The 19,800-nt window shown below is 40.8% G+C and overlaps 1 protein-coding gene and 1 pseudogene across 1 annotated transcript in view; both read right to left on the bottom strand.

Annotated features, from left to right (window-relative positions):
• The window catches only part of LOC102868470 (fibroblast growth factor 12-like), an 858,601-nt gene that overhangs the window by 647,959 nt on the left and 190,842 nt on the right, over window positions 1-19,800 (bottom strand). The window lies entirely within an intron of this gene.
• Window positions 17,795-18,275, bottom strand: LOC102852863 (annotated as a pseudogene).

Genomic DNA, 19,800 nt, shown 5'->3' on the forward strand with positions numbered 1-19,800 from the left:
TGATAAACTTATCTATTTAGAAACGTGCGCACACGTCAGGTTTGGGTTTTTCCAGCGAGAGTTTGACTGCCTGGAACAGACTGTTGCTGAACTGGGCAGGGATTGAGAAGTCACCAAGTAGACTCTGTTTTCTTTCAGATGCAGGTGCCAAAGGGTACATTTTCATCCTTTCAAGTGAAAAGCAGAGAGGCTGCAGTGCCTATAAAAGGACGTCAGGGTAACTCCACAAAAGTCATTGTTTCTGGTGCATCTGTTCAGATTCCTATCCAGCTGCATTTAGACTGTACTCATTTTTACATCTTTGTGTTAGTCATGTATTGTTAAAAGTCTTTATAAAATGGCTACTATACTCCTTGTTTGTATTCATTTGTACATGTGTACCTCTTTGTCTCTATCAATCAAATAATAAACAATTTATTATTTCAGAAATAATCTAAGAGGATAATTCTGGTGATAGTTAAGAATTTTACAGCCATTGACTCGTCCTTTGGGGTTATGTCAAAGTACACACACACACACACACACACACACACACTCTCATCTAATTTCTAGAGGTCCAAACCTTAACTTAAAATCCATGCTCTAAATCAATTGCAGAATCACATTAAGTCTTAAAGATCAATTCCAGGTAGAAAGCCAGAGGGAAAGTACTACTTGTGTCCCTTCATCTGGTTTTCCTCTCAATAAAAAGGGATCAGTTCCTATCCACCACTCCTGAAGGGAGAAATGGGTGATCACCACCCATAAAGGTCTACGGCCAGAAACAGGTGGGGGCTGTCAAGTGTCAGAATCAACCCAATAGCAGCAGATTTTTTTTGTTTGGCTATAGAAATTAAAATTATTAAACATAATGTCATATTACCTTATTAGGACTTGCATAAGTTTGTGATCACTTCTTGAGATCTAACACTATATTCTTTTACCAGTTTGTACAAAAAGCCACAGACAGTATGATAGGGTTTCCTGAAGTTCTCTATCAAGTCAATGTCTATGCCAAGAATTTCATATTTTATTAATATCCAAAGCTCATGGACAGTGTTAGCTGGAGCTTCCTGATTCAAACAAGCCTGGAAGCAGGAGCGGCATCCACTTCTGAAATGGCTTGTCTCCGGAAACTCTATGTATGAACAGTGCTCAGGCCATTCGTTCATAAGGTCGCAATGAGTTGTCTATGACTTGATGGCACCAAACAACAACAACGACGACAAAACTCAGCAACACAATTTCTGTGCTCAAAGCCCACAAACCAGTTATGGTGGCCCCATTGAGGTGCCATTGAGTTGTTTCCAACCCAGCGCACCTCTACACACAGCAAAATAACATGGGGCTGGTCTTTGCCGTCCTCACAATCATTACCACATAGGCGCCCATTGAAGCAGGTGTTGTGTTAATACAGCTCCTTGAAAGTCTGTTTCTTTTACACGGACTCTCTACTTTACTAGGCATGATGCTTCTCTCTGAAGATGAGAATATGTTCCTCCTGATAATGTGTCGAAAGTACATGAAACTAAGTCCCCCCCCCGTTCTCCCTTCCAAGGAGTGTTCTGGCTGTAGCATGTCTAAGACAGATTGGTTCATTACTCTTGCAATACATGGGAAAAATTCTGTATTCTTTGCCAACATCATAATTCAAAAGCACCAACCTCTGATTGGTCTTCTGTCTTTATTTTCTAGTTTTGCATGCATGTCAAATGATTGAAAATATCACAGCTTGGTTCAGGCCCACTTTAGTCTTAGCCCAAGGGGTTTATGATTAGAAGCTGATATAACTGCCACAGGATTAGGTACTAAAGAAACATAACACGAACAGGTTGTGCTACAGTGTTGGAAGATATAATATCCCCAGAGACTATCAAATATAACATTTTGAAATGGAAAGGAAAGCTAGCTAATAAGATGAAAGAGACGGGTTGTTCCGTAGGTAGCTCTCAGCAAAGTCTATTAGCCTACTTCTAAGCTTCGTACGTAGGTAAGACGCTGTGCTGCAATCCCGAATGCAGGTGGTTAGAATCCACCATCTGCCCTGTAGGAAGAGGATGGGCAATCTCCTCCTGTGCAATATACTGCCTCTGTCATATACGGAAAAGTCAACCATGGGTCAGTTCTGACTCAACAATACAGAGGAACAGTTCAAAGCTTAAGTCTTCTTGACAGGCACCCTGTGTCTGGGACAGGGCATTTATCATGCAAGTTCTGCTAAAATGCAATTGGGTACTTGGAATGGAGCAAGGCAATAGAGAGCTACGAAAGGTGGGCTAGGAGGAGTAGCTGAGGTCTTATACTATACATAGTGAAATGCCTTTGTATAGTCAATAAAATACAAATAGAGGGGAAAAAATAATTTGCCTTCTCTTTGAAGAATTCTTTTTAAAATTCCTGGCAAGATGAGTCTGCTGGAAATAAATTCCCTTCCCCCCCCCTTTGGTTAAAAAAAAAAGAAGAAGAAGAAATAGAATAATAAAGGTATGCATTCATTCCAAAGAACAAAGTCCTCAAAAAGTGGAGAGCTGCTCAAAATTTGTGAGAAATCATTTATACATCCATCTTCAGAACAAATCACTTCCTTCCATCTGAAGGCCAAAGACAGAGGGAGTTATTGGCCATAATTACTCATGTCCCACTACTTTCTGTACATGCACCCAGCAGATAATCTTACATCCTCTGCCACATTTTCATGAATTATTGACTTTATGAAATAGACTTCTTGGCCTTGAATTCGCAACCCTCCTAAAAATTCTCAACTCTCTGAGGAGAGAGCAGCCTCTAGCATAATGAATGGCTTGATTACCTGTCATTCCCTTTGAAAACCTTTGCTCTTCCCCCTCCCATGTTCTCACTCTTTCTCTCACCTTTTTTTCCCTCTACCTCCAATTCCTTCCCTTCTAAATGACCTCCTGGCAAAATAACACTCAACTATAAGTCTTTTCAAGAGGCTCTGCCTTACTCCATCCAGTAAGATCTTCTCTCTCCACTTCTATTTTTATTCCTTTCTACCTAGTATTCCACTTCTTGTATGTCAGTTTGCTGTACTGTGGTGGAGTGTGTGTTACTGGAAGCTATGCTACTGGTGTTTCATATACCAGCTGGGTCACCCTGGGTGGACCGGTTTCAGCAAAGCTTCCAGATTAAGATTACTAAAAAGCCAGAATGACCATCCACTCACTTCTGAGATAGCAGGCTTTCATATATACAAACTTTGTAAGTAAACTTTTGTTGTTGTTGTTGTTATGTGCCGTCGAGTCGCTTCTGACTCATAGCCACCCTATGTACAACAGCCGTAAACCCTGCCCTATCCTGTGCCAATCGCACTGCCTCTGACATTCCCATCCCGATTACCCCAGTCACTGAATCAATCCACCTCATAGAGGGTCTTCCTCTCCTGCGCTGTCCCTCCACCCTCCCAAACATGATGTCCTTCTCCAAGGACCGGTCTATCCTTACAACATGTCCAAAGTATGTTAGACAAAGCCTCAGAATCCTTGCCTCCAAAGAGCAGCTCGGTTTAACCCTCTCTAGGATGAATCTGTTCGACTGACCATCCACTCACTTCCGAGATAGCAGGCCTTCATGTACACACATTGTAAGAAAACTAGTGTATTTAAAAAAAAATCCTATGGATAAAGGAAGAACATTACTGGGTATTGCACTGAAAAATGAGCTTCTCAGGCTGTGGAGGCACTCAAAATGCAACACCTTCAATGAGATGGATTGACACAGCGGGCTTGAACATGACACAGAATGTGAAGATCTTGCAGGACAAGGCAAGGTTCAGATCTGCTGTTCATAAGGTGGCTGTGAGTCCCAGTCAACTCAATGGCTCCAGCTACCTAGTAGTAGAATACACAGAATCTAAGTTGAGGTACTCCACTTCATTTAAGGAGGTTAAATCATAATGGAAGGTGACATATATGAAGACCAGACAGAATATTATACCTTCACAAACCCACTCAGAGCAATGCAGTGCTATTTCTCTGAGAAAGGAAATTCTGTGCAGGATGATTGTGATTCTTGGAATTGGACATTCAATTCTATGGCCCTTCAGATGACTAGCTAGACACTTTCAGATGCAGTAAAAAAATAATGATACTAGAGACTAATTTGCCACCACAGGGTGGTGGGGGTTGTTGTTGAGTACCATACAGTCAGGAATGACCCATAGCTGACCCTCCAGTGGTTTTTTTTAGAGGCAGCTAATCGTGATAGTGATTAATTATTTAAAGCTCATAATGTAGTTGGGAGTGAAAGAAAAGTTATTTGAGAAGAAATTCTAGTGTTTATCATCCATTATAAGGATATAAATTACAACCTAGATAAGTCGGAAAAGAGTGCTCATAAGTTGAGCAAGGCTCTCAGCTTGTTGCTGCTGTTGTTATGTGCCATCGAGTCACTTGCGACTCATAGCAACCCTAACTGCCGCTCAATCCTGTGCCAAACTCACCGTCTCAAACACACTCATTCCCACCACTCCACTCACAGAATCGATCCATCTCATCGAGGGTCTCCCTCTCCTGTGCCGTCCCTCCACTCTCCCAGTCCCTCTCCAAGGACCAGTCCCTCCTTGCAACATGCCCAAAGTATGTCAGATGAAGCTTCAGAATCCTTGACTCCAAGGAGCATTCTGGCTTCACTCTCTCCAGGACAAACCTGTTTGTTCTCCTTGTAGTCCATGGTATGTTCAACACTCTCCTCCAGCACCACAGCTCAAAGGCATCAATTCTCCTTCTATTATCCCTTAATTTACTCAGTGGGAATTCTGCTATTTATCAGGTTTTGTATCCTGTCTCCATACCAGGTCAATCTGTCTGTTGAGAAATAATTTGGAAGGTTGAACTATATAAAGAATGTGGCATAAGGACTGGATGAAGATTTATTAACAGCCTGTGTCTCACAGATGATATTACCTTGCTTGTAGAAAGTGATGAAGACTTCAAGCACTTTTGGCTGATCAAACTCTGCAGCCTTCTTTGTGGATTACATCTCAATTTTTTTTTTTAAATCCTTACCACTGCACCAACAGGCAAACATCATTTTAGATGGAGAAAAGATTGAAGTTTTCACATTATTTGAAACCCTCCAACTCATTGTTATGAAGTTAGAACTGACTCACAGCTGACCCTCCAGTGGGTTTCAGAGACTACAAATCACATGGTGAGAGATAGCTCATCTTCTCACCAGGCGACTTCTGGTGGATTAAAAAAGCCAATGAGGTGCCACCTTGGGTTAGCAGTGCATCTTCCTGGGCCACCAGAGCTGCCTTCGGTTTACTAGGATCCACATTAACATCCACAGACCAGCAGTCAAGAAAGCAAGGGACAACCTCGCCATCATTTGTTGCTTGCTGTGGTATACTCACAAATGGAATACTATGCTGCATTGAAAAACAAGGAACTCATGCAATATTATTCAAAATGGGTAACCCTGGAGGACATGATGCTGAGTGAAATATCTCAGTCACAAAGGGACAAATGCTATATGGTGCCACTGTTGTAGAATGAGGCTGACATCGGGGTAGGAGTAAGATGAGAAAAACTGGATAAATTATGTTTACTGCATTGAAATCTATGAGGGAGAGAATAGTTTAAAAGTATTATATTTTAGGGCATTATATTTATCATAAGAATACAGGATGAGGGTTGCAGAGTGGATTATATTTGGGGTGGGTTGGGGGTGGGGTGTGTGCAGGGGGCGGATTGTGTACCAATGAAGGAGTTTTTCTTTTGCTTTTCAAGGAGCGGAGCAAACGGGGGTGGGGGGAATGGGGTGGGAGGGGAAAAAAGTGCAAAAATGAATGAGTGGAATTCTAAAATCTCTGTAGATTTTCATTGAAATTAAAAAAAATATATTCTTTGACATACTCAGGAGGTCGAGTGTCTGGCCCAAGGTCTCGGTGTAAAGAGATCTGATCACTTGCAAAAGCATTAAAACAGTGCTTAGTTTAAAAAAAAAAAAAAGAAGAAGAAAGCAAGGGACTTGTTGCGTTGGGGAAATTTATGATCAAGCACCTCGTTAAAATGCTAATGAGCAAGGAAATAATAAAAATGAATAATAATAACTAAGGTGCACCTGATAAAAGCCACGATATTTTTGTTTACTTCCTTCCTATGCATCTGAAAGATGGACAAAGAATAGGTTAGATTGTGGAATAACTCATGTCTTTGAATTGTAGTGCTGGTAAGAAATACTGAATATCCCATGGACTGTCCAAAAAACAAACAATGTATCTTGAAGTAATTGCAGCCTCAGTACTCTGTAGAGGCACTGACGGGGAAATTTAGTCTCATATATTTTGGGCATGATGCCAGGAGGGGCCATCCCTTCATTTAAAAATCTGATATATGATGTGAAAAACAATGTATACAAGCTTTGTAAATAAACCGGTATAAAATAAAAACCAAACAACAACAAACTCAAACAAAATATGCTGGGAAAGGTAGAATGAGTGAGTGAGTGAATGAGAAGAAGACTTAGAGATGGACTGACACTAAGATTCTAAAAATGGGCTCGAACATGTCAGAGATCAGAAGGATGGACTAGGATAAGTTAAGTTTCAGATCTGTTGTTCAAGGTTTGCTTTGAGTCATAATTAAACCGAGGGCATCTAACAACAAGAACGATGAGGATTCAAGTCAGGCTTGAACGCTGGGCTGAATCCAACCAACATCTATCATTAATTTCTAAGGTAATTAAGAACTTGGGATCAAATATGAGCAAGGCTGGACAATGCCTGAGGAAGACCAAAGAAGAATTTATGCCTTCAAGTTGTGATCGAGTATTGACTATATCATGGACTGGCAAAAGAACAAACAAGCCTGTTTTGGATGAAGTATAGTCTTGTTCCTTCAAAGCAAGGATGTTGAGACATACATTGGGAAAAGTGATCAGGAGAAGGCAGTCTTTTGGAATCAACATCATACTAGGAAAAGTTAAATGTCTGAGAAAGATAGGAAGTCTCTCAATAATATGATTGACAGCGTGACTACAACAATGGACTTCAGCACAGCAGAGATGAGGAGGGTGCAGGAAAGGCAAAGCTTTTGATTTGTTGTACTTCAGGTTAGGGTAGGTACAGCAAACTTGGTAGAGTTGGAGTAGACTTAACAGTACCGAACAACAACAATGTGAGCAAGGCACTATATCAGATGTTAGAGTTGAGGATAATATTTGAGTAGTAGTAGCAGCAGCAGCCAGAAAGCCCTAGCTTTACAGAATTTACAAAGATTTTTTTTTAATATATGCACTTTGATTTATAGATAGAAACCCCAAGACTTTTGGAGAGGATGGATTTCTGTTTGGAGTTGGAGAAGAAACTGAGACTAGAACTAAGATAGCTGTGTTTTCTATTTAAGACTATTACTATCACAAATAAAATAGAAACTCCTTAGTACTTTCTTGCTGAAGGAGCTAATCTTAATGGTCTATTCATAAAAATTTGTAATACAAACTGGGTAATTATTTTTTTATTCTAATTTTGGAAGAAGTTTCTATGGCTTATACAGGCAATAAAAATAAATTACGCAGGCAAACAAAACAACAAATTCCCTTTTAGGACAAATAACCCTGGATACTGGAGTACTTTAGGTATGTTGCCAGGAGGGACCAGTCCTTGGAGAAGGACATCACACTTTGAAGGCTAGAGGGACAGCACAAGAAAGGAAGACCCTGGATAAGGAGGACTGACACAGTGACTGGCAAGGGGAGAAGATGTGTCAGAGACAGTGAGATTGGCTCAGGATAGGACAGGTTAGAGTGATTGTTCATAGGATCACTATGAGTCATAGTTGACTCAACAGCACAAAACAACAACAGCAATTTGTATATCCTTTCCTGGTTTAAAATGTTAGATTTAAAACTACTCTCCCTTTAACTTAACCCTAAACAAGTTTAATTTTTTGTTTGTTTGTTTCAGTGATAAATGTCTTCCTATGTTGAAATTTGCATAGTGAACTGTCTTCCTTTTGTTGACATTTGCATAGGGCTGTCTTATTGTTGTTGAAGTGTATATACTCTTTACAAAGTCCTTTTTAGTAATAACTAAAAAAAAATTCTGTCCCTCTTAACCAACCTTGTTTTTTTTGCTAGGATCCTAAGGAGCACAGTTCCAAATTTGGGCTCTTGATTAGGTTGAAGTGGGAACCTAATCCCACTTCACCTGCCTCTACTAGCTCCTCTGGCCCTGCCATGGACCTCGTAAAGAAATATCCATATATTTCTTTATGCACCTGTGTCCTCCTGGTTCTGGTTCTTGCCACAGACTCTTCTAGTCTGTTGACTTTCTTTCATTGTACCATTGCTTCCTTCTCAAGATAATGAGACACTTTTTGTTGCCCATCACTCAGGATGGATGAGACTGTGAGGGGTTATCCAAGCTCCTCATCCAGCCCTGCCCCTCCAACATCCTAGCATTAGGCTTACATGTGTCCTGTAGTGCAAAATGCCCTCTGCTTTAGAACTCCTTCAATTTGCCTTTATCTCCGCTGATCTCCAGAGATTAGCCTAAAAAACAGGGAGCAGGGTACTGGGTGGTTGTTGGACATCCAATGCATTTTGGAAAAACTCCTTTATCCTCCAAATTACTCCTTCATGTCCATTGTTGTTATGAGCTGTCGAGTAGATCTGACTCATAGCAACTCTATGTACCTCTCTCTGCTCTAGCTTAAGCCAATTTCACTATCTCTGACACATCTATTCCCATTACTTCAGTCATTGAATCAAACCATCTCATCCAGGGTCTTCCTCTTTTGTGCTGTCCCTCCACCCTTCCAAGCATGATGTCCCTCTCCAAGGACTGGTCTCTACATGCCCAAAGCATGCCAGATGGAGCTTCAGCTCATGACCATTAGTCACAATCTGATCTCCTCTGATGTCTAGTGTGTGGCACTGACTCACTCTTCAAAATACACTAAGACATTAGCCTCTGCAATAGGTACATATTGATGCTCTCTCTTGCCTAGATAGGTAACTGTTGTGGCATCATCCTGTATAAGGCTTAATTAAAGGATCTCTGTACAAGAAGAGAAGCAGCAACAAAAATATAACCAGACTGTTAAAATCCCTCACTCCTTTGCCACAACTGGGATAATCTGAGCTGCCGTCTCTCCCCTGTATTGTTGCATGGCCTCCTCACCGGTCCTTCCTCTCCTATTTCTCTGTATCTAAATTCAGAACAGCTTCCACAGTTATGTCTTTAAAATGTAAGTTACATAACACTAAACTTCTCTTTTACAGGATCCTGTATTGACTCCTTCACGCAGCCTAAAATCCTAAATTCTGATATTGACCTGTGAAGTCCAAATGATCCGTCCTTTCTCCTAACACTTCACTCTCACCGCTTCCACCTTAGATCTTTGTACAGGTTCCCTGTGCTCATACCCAAGCCCTGCCCGGCTTGCCCTCTCACTGTCTTCTCTTCTGATCAATTGTCTCACAAGAAAGAGCTTTTCTTGCTGTTATAATAATATATAAAACAGCAGTTTAGTCTCTCCCTGACATCCTGTCTACTCTCTGCCTTTCCTGTAATAATTATCACTACTTGGCACGATATTTATTTACTGATGTATTTATTTCCTAATTTTACCCATACAAATGTGTTGTTGTTGTTATGTGCCGTCGAGTCGTTTGCGACTCATAGCGACCCTATGCACAACAGCCCTAAACCTCGTAAAACTAAAAAAAAAAAGGGAGGGCGATATAACTCTATGATTGATAAATGTCGATAGTTAGGGTCGCTATGAGTCGTGCTTGACTCGAAGGCAATCAACAACACAACAAATCTCAAAAGAGGTGCGGGGGCGGGGGGATTGTGTACCAATGAGGGAGTTTTTCTTTTGCTTTAGCAAATGGGGGGGGAGGGGGGAGGGGTTTGTGCGGGGAGAAGGGTGCAACAAAGAATGAATGGAATCCCAAATTCTCTGTAGATGTTCATTGAAATGAAAAATAAACAACCTAAATTAAAAAATTTAAAAAAAAAAAGACAGACATATTTTATTCTCTATTTTATACCTACTGCCTGGTATGAAATAGGCACCCGGACGATAGTTGCAGAATTAGTTAATTACTACATTAATGAAAGAATAATCTCTAAAATAGGAGTCCACTGAAGTTTGGTTCTATATTTGCGAAGTTGGACAAAGGGGGAAAAAAATCTTGCAAATATCTAACACTGGCTTTCCAGAATATTTTCCCTGTGGTGCATTTTCAAAAGTCTTTTTTGAAGCTCAAACTGAGCATTGGTTTCTCTGTTCTGGCTGTACCTGCTCTCACTCCATCTGAGGCATGGAGGATGCTGGCTGTCTGGGTAAAAGGCTCTTGAACAAGAAGAAAAATGTGGGGTTTTTTCCCCCAAAGATCCTCAAATAATATCCCTCTGCCTCACGATTTTGTAGTAAGGATTTAAATGACTTGGGTTTTACTTTGTCTAAACACTCTTTTCATTCTAATATTGCCTGGAAATTCCTCAAATATTTTTCGGTTAAACAGCTTGACTGGTAGGTCAAAGTTATGAAAGATGGCAAAGCACAAGAAATAAAAACTGCTGAAATTTCGTGATGAGCACACAGGCATTGAGACCTAAATATCTGGTAATAGCATTTGAGCAAGACTGCCTAATTAGCTCTGCCTTCATAAACCAGGTAATGAGCTTTAGTCATGAAACACATGACCCAACAGAGAAAGTGAACAGAGTGAGTGATAACAAATGACGCAGAGAATATCAGGGGGCCTTGCAAATGTCATAATAGTTTATATCTGGATTACATGGTTGTAGCTCCAAGTTCCCAGTCCTCAAGTATTATTAAGTCTCAAGCATTATTCAGTACTCAATTTTTATTTAGCTTCTATTTATTAATGCAAAATTTTCACATCTAAATCCTGATTATTCATTTTGTTTTAAAATAGAGTGTATACCATATTTACTTAAAGAAACGCTAGCTAAATCTTGGAAATAAGGCAAAAAATTGCTGCATACTCTTTCGGTTACATTGTAGCATTGTCTAATAAGCCAGCTGAAGGGTTGTATAAGGGTTTGTTGCTATGTACTGTGGAGTCGGATTAGACCCATAGATGACCCTGCAGTGGGTTTTCAGAAGCAGTAATTTCACAGGAGAAGATTGTTTATCTTTCTCCCATGGAGCAGTTAGTGGATTCAAACCGCAAAGCTTTGGGTTGGCAGCACAACTTCTTACCGCTCAGCCAATAGAGCTGCCCATACAATTGTCTTGACCTGGAAAATCTAGGTCCTACACTTTTGGAAATAGGAGTGGCATCCACTTCCTAAACAACATGCCTCTGGAAACTCTATGAACGTTGATAAATGTCAACAGTTGTAGAGGGGCTTTCAGGCCTTTTGTTCACTGGGTCGCTATGAGTCATGCTCAATTCCGAGGCAATCCACAAAAACAACACTCTGAAATAAAACTGTTTGATTTTACTGCTTACTATGCAGCTAGGCCAAGCTATTCCATGAAAAGGGTCATCACTCTCCGAGAGGTGGAGGGTCAGAGAAGGAGATAGAGACCCTCAATGAGATAGATTGACAAAATGACTTCAGCACTAGGCTCTAGTGTGTCAGAGATGATGAGGATGGCACAGGATGGGGCAGGGTTCAGGTCAGCTGTTCACAGAGTCGCTATGAGTCCTACTTAACTCAACCACACCTAACAACAACAACAACTAGTTAAGGCCGAAGTTTTGTAAAGATAAATGCTAGTTTTATATAAAATTGGTTGAAAACTTTTCCCCCCACTCCCAGCACAAAAATATATCCTCAAAGGTTAAACTGCAAGACTGAGAGTAGTTTTGTAGTTATGTTAATTTTGTTTCATCATTCTTTCACCTTGTTGTTTATTGTTGTTGTTGTGTACCATCGAGTCAGAACCGACCCATAGCTGACCCTTCAGCGGGTTTTCAGAGGCAGTTAATTGCTTGGGAGGAGAATCCCGATCCTTCTTCCACAGAGCAGCTGCAAATTCGAACCATGTGCATTCACGTTTGCAATGCAAGTTCTTAACCACTAGCCCACCAGAGCTATTGACTTTATATATACCAACTTAACACTTCATTGCTGTGGAGAAGGAATGAGCTCAGAGGCTGCAAAGCCCCTGAGAGGAGACTGATCGATCGATCTCCAGCAGAGCAGCTGGTGATCTGAAAGGCCTGCTTCTGGGTTGGCAGCAACCACGAGGTCGCCAGACTTTTCTCTCGTTTATCACTTTACAGAATTTTTATTATTAAGTTAATCTTTGACACATGTTCACTCTATATTTTTAATACTGTCATACTTTTTCCTGTTGGAAAAAATTATGTTTGTTTCACATTCATACAGAATTTTTGAAGGTGTAGCCGGTAGAGTTGCACGGCTAACCCAAAGGCAGCACTTCTCTGGTGGTTCGATTCCACCAGTGACTCCGTGTGAGAAAAAGGAGCTATCTTCGCCCTTGTGGTTTACAGTCTCATAGCCTGGGGGACCTCCTGGAGGGTTAGCAGTGAGTCACCTCAGTCTAACTGGCAATGAATTTGAGAGTCTAATTTCACATTCAAGCATTGCAACCAAAGGCTGAATAACAAATTTCCCGTTGAACAGGGTGCCCCCTAGAGGCCTATCCTAAGTATTGCAGGTATTGAGTGTACTGGGTGACACTTGGATTCTTGGTGACGTAAGTGGATGTACCAATGACTAGATTCATCATCAAATGAAAATGAGTGGTAGGATTTGAGTTTGACCCTGGTGGATAAGAAGGTATTTTCTATTGTAACAATTTGTGAAGTTGAGTACAAGACACAGTCAAGTTTCATTTGAAAACTGTCATATGAGAGTCTAGACAATATCATCAGAGAAAATCCAAAAGACAGTCCATTAGAGTACCATCTTTTGATGGTCTTGTTGCTGTGTGTCCTCAACTTGAAACTGACTCATAACTGACCCTCCAGTGGGTTTTCAGAGGCATGAGAGGAGCTCATCTTTCTCTCAGGGAGCAATTGGTGAATTTGTACCAGCTTTAGAGTTGGAAGCACAATGTCTTACCACTAGGCTACAAGAAAACTTCAATGGTATCGAAGGAATAAAATATATATTATTATTAAGAAAAAGGCTAGTTCAATTAGGACACAGTTTATCTTGATTTTAAGTTATTTTAGGGCAAGAAAATTGTTGTAGCCCCCATATTACTGTGTCCAACCCTCATAGCAAGACATGGTGAGTGCCTAATGATTTATAGTAAAACATTTCTATGTTTTATTATTTTTTCCAAAACGTATCATTTTCATCACCCCATTCAACACTCAAACCAATTATAGAAACGAAATTTAAAAATGTGTAACACTAACTTACAAATTAGCTAGATGTCAGAGGGGTCATATGGCTTCTCCAAGAATATAGAAAATAGTTGGCAGGTCTGGGGATAGAATGTGTTCTTTTCATCTTCTTGTTATTATTAGGTGCCAGGTAGGCAACTGTGATTTTTAGATACCCTATGAGCAACAGATCTGAATCTTGCCCTATGCTGTGGCATTCTCACCACCCTTGATATGCTCAAACCTATGGTTACAGTCACTGTATCATTCCATCATGTTGAAGGTCTTCATCTCTTTCTCTGCCCCATCACCTTTCCCAGAACAATATCCTTTTTCCACGACCTACCCTTCCCTGCAACATCACCAAAGTATGAGAGACAGAATTTTACTAGTCTAGTCTCTGAGGAGCATGTTGATTATTTACTGATAACATAACGGATGCCAGATTGATAATACTATGAGGGCCTATGGTGAATGAAAAGATTCTTAAAATAAAACTAGGCCTGAAATGTATTGCTCACAATAGCTGAAAACACCTGTTTTACTAAAAGTAGAAGGAAAACCCTCAAAAATCTGTTTTTCAACTATTTGGTAGTGGCCACTTTGAAAAAATATTAAGAATTTATTAAAATTTTAAATATTTAAAGAAAATCTTTTAAAAGTTTATAAATAATATCATTCTTAAGAATAAATTTAATAGCCACTTAATTGGAAGAAATAAAATTGCATATGATTGAGGCAATGATGATGAAGGAGGAAGTTCAGGTTGCTCTGAAGGAATTGGCAAAAAATAAGGTCCCAGAAATTAATGAATTACCAATTTACATATTACAGCAAATAGACGCTCCCTTGGATTTGCCTAAATTTGTGCCAAGAAATCTGGAGGACAACTACCTGGCCAACTGACTCATTGAGATCCATTTTTATTCCCAGTTCAAAAAACGATGACCTGACAGAGTGTGGAAATTATAGAACAATATCACTAATATAACACACTAGTGAAATCCTGCTGAAGATTATCCAGAAATGACTGGAATAGGAATTTACAGAGAACTACTAGAAATACAACCTGGGTTTAGAAGAGGTCATGACACCCAAGACATTATCATCAATGTCAGATAGATCTTGGTAGAAAACAAAAAATACCAGAAGGAATGTCTATCTGTGTTTCATTGACTATTGCAAAGACATTTGTCTGGGTGGATCACAGCAAATTGTAGCTCATTTTGAGGAGAATGGGAATCCCAGAACACTTGATTGTGCTTATGTGAAACTTGCACTCAGACTAGGAAGTAGCCATCAGAACAACAGAGCAAGGTTCAAAATCAGGAAAGGAGTGTGTCAGGGATGCATCCTGTCTCCATACCTTTTCAATCTACCTGTGGAAAAGATCATTCAGGAAGTTGGGCTTTATGAGGAGGAACGTGGCATCAAAATTAGAGGAAGACTCATTAGCAACCTGCAATATGCAGATGACACAACCTTACTTCCTGAAATAGAGGAGAACCTGAAGCGCTTGCTGCAGAAGGTCAAGGACTGTAGTTTTCAATATGGATTGAAGTCCAGCATCAAGAAAACAAAGATTCTCACCACTGGGCCATTTGACAGCACCATGATTGATGGAGAAGAGATTGAGGTTGTTAATAATTACAGCTTGCCTGACTCCACAATCAACATTCTTGGCACCAGTAGTCATAAAATCAAAAGAGAAATTATGCTTGAAAAAAATCTGCTGTCAAGGACATCTCCAGAGTATTGAGGAGCAACTATGTCAGTGTAGGGACTAAGGTGCATTTGACCCAGGCCATGGTCTTCACAATTTCTTGATATGTATCAGAGAGCTCAACAATGATTAAGGATGACAGAAGAAGAATTGATGCCTTTGAGTTGTGGTGGTAGAGAAGAACACTGAACATTGAACCAATGATCACCAAAAGAATAGATCTGTCTTGGAGAAGGTGAAACTAAGCTGCTCATTAGAGGCTAAGATTTTGAAATTCCTTCTCACATACTTTGGGCATGTGGCCAAGAGGGACCTGTCCTTGGAGGAAGCCATTATGACTGAAAGGGTGGAAGGACAGTGCATAAGAGGAAGACCTTGGATGAGATGGATTGATACAGTAACTGGGTAATGGCGTAGGTGTGTCAGAGTCAGTGAAATGGGCTCAGGACAGTGTAGACTTCAGAGCTGTTGTACATAGGCTTGTAGGCAACTCAATGGCACATAACAACAACAGAAAAGGAAAGTGCTGAACTTTCTGGAATTTAAAATTTGGCAAAGAAAGAAGATAGTATACAGGAAAAGAATAGATCACGGAGTAAAATCTCCATTCTATCATTGGTTAGATAAGAGATTTTGAAAACTCATTTTACCTATAAGAATTTTATTGTCTTTGTCTGTAGACCAAGAAGCTCTGGTGACATACAGATTAAGTGCTCAGCCACTAATAAAAAAGCCGGTGGTTCAAGCCCACCCGCTGCTCTTAGGAGAAAGAAGAGAGAGTCTGCTTCTGTAAAAGCTGTCATTTTGGAAAACTTAAAGGTCAGTTCTACTCCATCCTGCAGGGTCGCTGTGAGATGGGATTGTAGTCATGGCAGTGGCTTTTCAGTTGGTTTGTAAGCCAAATGTTATGTAGGTATTAAAAATGCAATCTTTTGTAAGGATTAAGTAAAATGTAATATAAAAATATACACATAAGATCCTTGGTCCAAAGTCTTGAACATTGCTACTCATTGTCATTGAGTTGCTTTGGACTCAGTGTGACATTATGTCTGTTTACTGAGGTTATAAATATTTAGGAGAGGAAACTGCCTCTTCTCTCTCATCCAGAGTGGCTGATGGTCTCAATTGGCTGATCTTTCAGTCAGCAGCCCAACACTTAACCCCCTACGCCAGCCAGGTTCCTTTCGAGCATTGGAAGCACCTGATGACAGTTTTATGTCCACTCCAGTTCTCTAGAATGGCCCAGATGGCACACCGGCACCATGAAGTTTAAACACTAAGAAAGATGCTGGGTTAAGATCTATTGCTCATTCCTACTGCATCCCCGTAATTGTGTCATACTGTTCAACCATCAAACCTGAGCATATTCCGGAAAAATCAAATGCAGACACGTTGTTGCAGTGCTGATACAATTTGTCATTGGCGGCTGCACTAAGAAATCATCAGTATCCATTAGCACGATGGCAGGTGATTTAAGTGGACAAGTCAGGTGCAACATACTGTCTTTTCATTTTATTGTGCAATGTTGCGTGAATCAATGAGAAAGAACAAGGCAACAGCTTGAGCTCCAAAGGAGAAAAAGGCAGGAAATTGGATGAATTGCATTCATCCTGGACATAGAAATGCTATACAATTATAAGCGGCATGGAAGGAAATGTGCATAATTATAGTCCACATAGAGCTAGGAGCAAATGAAAAAGGTAGCTGTGGTGAGTGAGAGAGAAATCTGAGAAACTGGCCGCTCTGCATTCCAGGCACAGGAATGATTTCCTCTGCAAGCAGCACCCTGGCTAGACTTGCCAGTTATGTGTATGACAAAGCAGAAAACAAATGCACTGATTAAAGTGCTAGATTCATCCTCAGACTCAAACACAGCCTACAACAAGGAAAGGAGAGGGCTCAGTGGGAAGGCAACCTGGCGTTTTGATGCGAACAACCTGTATTGCACGGTATACCTTTAGGCCACCCCAGAGTGGCTGAATGCATTCTCCTCCGCGCATATGTAATGACGGTTGAGTTTGTCTGGAACAAAGATCTTAGGAAAAAAAGGTAACACTGTGTTCCTTGTTGTAAGAACATAGCAGCCTCAGGTTATGCTCAAAGTGACCACCCACAACTTCCCTGGTGGCAATACAGTAGTGCTTTTGTGATTTGTAGTAAAACATCAGTCCTCCTTGGAATGAAACGCTCATTTACTGAATGATTGCAGATGTGCTATAGTTTAAATTGTATTATGGGAATCTCACAACTACAGTAAGAAAAACCTGGCATTATGGTCTATTGTATCATGGCAACAGAGAAGCAAGCTGTATTTTCTATGCATTATTGAAAACAAATATTTTCTACTTTCTGGGGCCTCCTCAGCCCCCAACAGGTACATTCAGTCCCACTTTCTGGCTGCTATTTTATGCCTTGTGTGATTTTTAATACTTTGGAATGGTTACTAAGTGCTAGGAATTGTGATAAGCATTCTATATATGCCATTCCCTCTATGAAGTACAAGCTACTCTGAAAGCAGAGACTCTCATTGGCTCCTTAGCTGGAACATTGGATTGTTTGATCTAGACAGCCCTTACAACGAGCAGTGCTTCCCAAACATATCCATCTCAGCATACAAATATCCAAGGACTTTGCTCCCAGCTTCCAAAAGCTTTATTGGTAACTGTGCCTTAGAAAAGGATCCTCAATCCTCCCGTTTCCAAGCCTGGAGTGAAGAGCTGTGTAAAGCAACACAGACAGCCATCTCAAACTGGGAAGATGCTGCTGTCACAGAGGAGAATGCATTCAGCCACCACCAATGCTGTCATTGATCCAGTCATGGCCACAAGGCTTGTAGTCAACCAATTTCTCTGGCTTAAACCACAGACTGATTTCTTTCTCGGCACTTTTTACTGCATCTCTGCTGTGGATGATGTTCCTGCCAACTTGATTACAGAAGTCCCCATGGATGGTGCCTGGCTTGAACTCTGCTGGGTTGGTCTCTCAAAGAATCACCTGCCTGGTCTTCACATTCAGCCCCTCCCAGATCATGACCACAATTGGTCCTGAGTTCATGTACTTCACCAGCCCCAGGAAGAACGCGTCATCTTTCAGGTTAATGTAGGGCTGCTGCAGGGGTTCCTCTGAGGCCTGAAGGAATTTTATGACCACAAGGCAGAGTCCTTTCTGATCAAAGCGCTTGTTGATGTCACCCACCAGGCTGTGCTGCACTCTGTCTGCTGTCAGGCTTGATGGTGATGAAGGTGTGCTCACTGTTACAGGCCATGGTCTCCGATGCCTAGGAGCAGGCACTGGACATGCTGGGATCAGGAGGAGAGCCAAGGAACTTTTGAAAATGCAGATCTGCCCCAGTAGGTTTGGGGTAGAACCCGAGATTACACATTCATGGAAGTTCAAATGATGCTTAAAGCTCAAGACACTGGAACTAGTAGAGCTAGTAGACGCTGTCCAAATGCTGAATAAAAACCCCACTGCTTTCTCAATGTGATGAGAGAGCTGTGGCTTCTGGGAACCTGTCTGTGTCAGAGAAGAATTGTGCTCCACTGAATCATTGATGGCTCATTTTCATAAGCGGGTAGCCAGACCTTTCTGCTGCGTGTCCGCTGGGTAGTCTCAGATGACTGATCTTTCCATTTTCAACCAAGCACATTCACCTTTATGCCATCCAAGAGCTACAGTATGACATCAGGGCATTCAGATTAACCAGCAATATTCGAACTGCAAGGAATCGACGGTCTTAGGTTCTCTTTAGCTCTATATGAAAACATACTGTTTAAGAATAGAAGTCTCTGAATAAAGTGAACAGCTAAGTGCCCAACTGCTAACTTAAACACAGGCAGTTTGAACCCACTCACAGATGCATGGGAAAGAAAGACCTAATAATGCACTTCTGAGAAGTTTCAACAAGTTGGAATTGACTCAGTGGCACCTAGATGATTGATTGTTAAGAACATTAACCTGGAATCCTGTTGACTGAGTTTGGTCTTAAATATCTATTGACTATGTGACCTGGGGTAAAGAAAGTATGTGAAACCTCATTCTCTTTCCTGTCAAATGCCGAGACTATCTTTACATTACCTACATTGCCTGTAAAATAGTCCCAACCTCAGAAAATAGTTTACAGGCTTTAAATTAAATGATGCTCTTAAAAAATACAGCACAGTACCTGGCATCTGGGAGGTATCGAAAATTATACTCTTGCCATGTGTGTAATTATCTCCAATTACCAGTTTCTAACATTAGCAGGAGATACGAATAATTTTGATGGGAGAAAGATTGATTCATTTACGAAAATCACATGTAATTGAGGACTTGTCTGAGTCAAGCTTACTCTTAGCACTGGAGACACAGCGTGTAAGAAGCCAGACAAAGAGCCTCCTCTCACATAGCTCTCCTGTCACTGTGGTTAAAGCAGTTGGCTGGTAACTGGTTCGAATCCATCAGGTGTTCCTTGGGAGAAAGATGTGACAGCCTGCTTCAGAAAAGCTTGATAGGCTTGGAAACTCTATGAGGCAATTTCACCATGTTCTACAGGGTCTCTGTGAGTTGAAATCCACTTGCCAATAATTGGTTTTCATCTGTGTAGGTGACCTTCTTGTGGGAGAGGAAAGCGATAATTAAACTAGTGCATAATATAAATAATGGGAAATGCTTTGGGGAGGGGGGAAAAGGGGACAGAGAACTGGAAGGGGTTTGTAGGGTGAGGAGTGCATGAGATAGTGTAGTGAAGACGGTTGTTTGTAGGCGTTAGTTGTTATGAAAACCTGAGCAATGAAAAGGAGCCAGAGATG

Source organism: Elephantulus edwardii, unplaced genomic scaffold (assembly GCF_000299155.1).
Source record: "Elephantulus edwardii isolate Elephantulus edwardi_28Jun2011 unplaced genomic scaffold, EleEdw1.0 scaffold00232, whole genome shotgun sequence".
In the NCBI taxonomy this organism is placed as follows: domain Eukaryota; kingdom Metazoa; phylum Chordata; class Mammalia; order Macroscelidea; family Macroscelididae; genus Elephantulus; species Elephantulus edwardii.